The sequence below is a fragment of the Arvicola amphibius genome, chromosome 2 (assembly GCF_903992535.2).
Source record: "Arvicola amphibius chromosome 2, mArvAmp1.2, whole genome shotgun sequence".
Lineage (NCBI taxonomy): Eukaryota > Metazoa > Chordata > Mammalia > Rodentia > Cricetidae > Arvicola > Arvicola amphibius.
Window position 1 is genome coordinate 30,766,544 of NC_052048.2, and position 3,587 is coordinate 30,770,130.

The window sequence follows — 3,587 nt, forward strand, 5'->3', positions numbered from 1 at the left end:
TTCAGCCCTATTGTGGGGGTGGGATCAGAATCAGATGCAGATTTACTCACAAGCCAGAATATAAGTTTTCAGTCCAGATTTCCTCAACAATGACTTTCTATGAGAGTACACAACCCATTTATATGCTTACTTTCATTTGAATCAAACAGGAATAAGGTGGATTTCAAGGTTTAAGAGGGTGAGTGCAGAGGCAAAACTAGAAAGATTCAAGCTGATTTATTAAAGGGTTTTCCTGAACATACTTTCCAGGGTAAATGCCGGGTCTTCTGGAAAACATTCCCGGGGGATGTTTGCATCTTGTGGTTTCAATCTCTCACATTCTACTTGCCCGAGTCCTCATTATGGTCTCGGGTTTCCTAGGCACCACACAGCCACTCCAATTGCAGTATAATCAGCAGCAGATGCCCACAGGGGAGGGACGGCCATCCCTGCCCTCCCACTAAGGAACTGTTCACACAAGGCTCACAAACAAACAGTGCTGGCCACGTTCCTGCTCTGTGTCTAACCTCCTGTGATCTTTGGCTTCTGTTCGGTAATTGCATTTATTTTGACTTCATTAAAAACGTGTGAGATGGAATTTCACGTAGGTCTGAAGTTCAGTGATTTACCAGGCCAGATACGAGGGAGGGTCATCTCGGAGTTCATCACCGTTGGGGATTGGAAGCCCTGGTCGTCCTGCAGAGGACAAAGCAAACAGCCCTCATATCTTCTCCACAACTCACCGACAACTGAGACCCTCGCACCACAACCCTTTCCCTCCCCTGATCTTCTCGGCTACTCTGTGAGCTGCTTGGAGATATTCTTATTTTGATAGCTCTCAAGCCTCCTCATTTGCTCACTGTGTGAGACAGAAGCTAAGGTGTTTGGAGGTGCAGCGAGTATGAAAAGCACCATATACTGGTGTAAAAACATTGGGGTAAAATCCATTCATATATATATATATATATATATATATACACACACACACACACACACACACACACACACATTAACAATTAATAGTAATTTAAAATGAAATATACTGACAGTTAACTAAGAAAGGGTGAACTGATAGACTCTTATATGGGGCAATTAAATATCATCTAACAAAATTTAGACGCAAATACTTTCACCTAGAGATTTCATCTTTCTGAACCTACTGATAAAACAAATATGTTTGATTGAGATTTGTCTAAAATGTTCGTTGGGATACTTACAATAATGAGAAATTGGAAATAATTTAAATTACCGTAAACAAAGCAGAAAAATAGAAATTGCTTTAGATTGAAAAAAGCAGGTCCTTGCTCGGATAGCTGGCTATGAACCTTCCTTGCCCAGTCCCGTGAGCCTTAAGTCCAAACAGCCCAACTGCTATTGGGTACATCAGAGAAAGTTTACCGCTATGCTTTAAGTCTTGATTCCAATTTGCAAATAGCTTACACATCTAGATGTACTTCTAAGCCCGCCCATGTTAGGGATTATCATGGCCAGTGTTTGTGCTCCCTGCCACCCATATGCAATGGAGCAACCTTCTGAAAGGCCTCGTTGCCAGGTATTCAATGAGTTCTTTCCCCAGATCTTATCAGGCAGGTCACCTTCTACTAGGCTAAGTCACAGTTATCTCCAGCAGTATGACATTTTTAAATATTACTTTACTGTCAAACATGTGCCATCCCCAAAGATGAGAAAACTCATCTTAGAAAAGTTAGACGCCTGAACCAACTTTGGATAACTATCTATGACCAAACTGGAGGAGAATCAAGATTAGCTTGACAGTGGGCAGGTTTGGTAGATGAATAAAGCCATTGTAATAGGAATGGGCATGGGACACAAACCACGGTCTGTGGGCAGGAACGAAACAAGTGCCAGCCATAGCAGCTGTGGACTGCCGAAGCTGAGCAAATGCATGTTGCCAGCAGGGACAGTTGCTGAGGAGGAAGATGCAGCCTGAATCTGCTGATCTTCTTGCATTCCATGTGGGCGGAGTAAGAAGTAAATTTTGCAAGCTTGTGTTTTATGTATCTGGACTCGCAACCACCTACAGGGTCGGCCTTACAAGGGCATTGAGAACAAAGGCCATGATCTAAAACTGCAGCTGAATTCTGGGGAACTGGAATGAGTTTCTTAGGGTAGAGCTTTCTGTTGGGAGAGGCATTGTGTGTGTCTTCAGATCTTCCAACTACGGTCATCTGACCTCACCCCATCAGGATTTTCCATATAGAAACCACCACCACCATTGCTTTCTGCTCTTTTCTTCTCATTAGTCATTGAAACAAAGTTTCTAAAGGTCCCCTTCAGTAACTGTTTTCTTGTTTGCTACTTCCACTACTTCCAAGGTATGGTGTAAATGTAATTTGGATTTAGAGCCAGATTATATCGTGGTTGTGTGGAGTCTAGAATATCTGTTTGTTTGTTTATTCATTTTGTTTTGTCAAGACAGAGTTTCTCTGTGTAGCACTAGCTGTCCTGGAACTCACTCTGAAGACCAGGCTGGCCTTGAACTCACAGAGATCTGCCTGCTTCTTCCTCCTGAGTGCTGGGATTAAAGGCGTGTGCCGCCACCACCTAGCAAGATCTGTTTATTTTGACAGATGAGGAAATAAGCAAGTTATTTTTAACTGCCCAGATAGAAAAAAAACACGTTCATATTGGGCATACATTAGCACAAACGTATGGATTCCTAGTAGCGGTCCTATATTTAGAAGACCAAGTCGCTTTGAAAATCAGTATTGTGTGAGACGGAAACAGCCCTGTCAGAGGAATGACTGTGTGGAGACCGTCAGGATCCGCACCCCATGAGGCTCACACAGTCAAACGCTGAGGCTTCAGCTAATAAGAACTGACCTTGTGGTTTCCTTCTCGCCGTGCTGACAGTTCACCACCCATTACTTACAAGAACTTTGTGACTACTTTAATAAATGTAAACACTGTCACTGCAGAAAAAGAATTACCCGCAGTTGTACAGATATCTTTTCTTCGGCTGGTACCAAAGAAGAAGGGGGGAAAAAGGAAGGCAGACAAATGTAAAACAAGAATGAGAAAAAGGCTTAACCAGAGAGATCTAGTCCTCAGTGAGATAAGACATTTTAAGAATAAAAATTTACATGAACATGTTTTTAAACATGTGCAGGATTTTCCCTGCGAAAAGGAAATGTATTAAGACCAGTTAAGAAATACAAGCTTTGAGTAGAATCATAGAAGCAGAAATGGGTGTCAGGGACGTGGCAAGAGTGTTTCTGGTGGCGCTATTGAGTTCCTTTAGTGCTGGCAATGTTCAGATAATCTTCAAACTCTATAAACTGTTCCAGACAGCACCGTGGAAGGTCTCTCAAGCTCCTGCTGCCTAGATCTGGACTATTGCAACTGCAGGCTGAAGGCACAGATTCCACAGGGAAGACTAGCCACTCAGCAGCACTTTCAAAGGCTAACATTCCATGTGGAAGGCTTCTACACAGATGCTGATATACTAAAAATAAGCCCATTAGCAGAACACTTAAAATAAGTCGGCCTCAGGAGAAATGACTCAAGTTCATTTTAAAACCCATCAAAGGTCATTCAAGAAACGTCTGCATGTATTCTTATGAAAACTCTAGCTATCAGCACCAAGA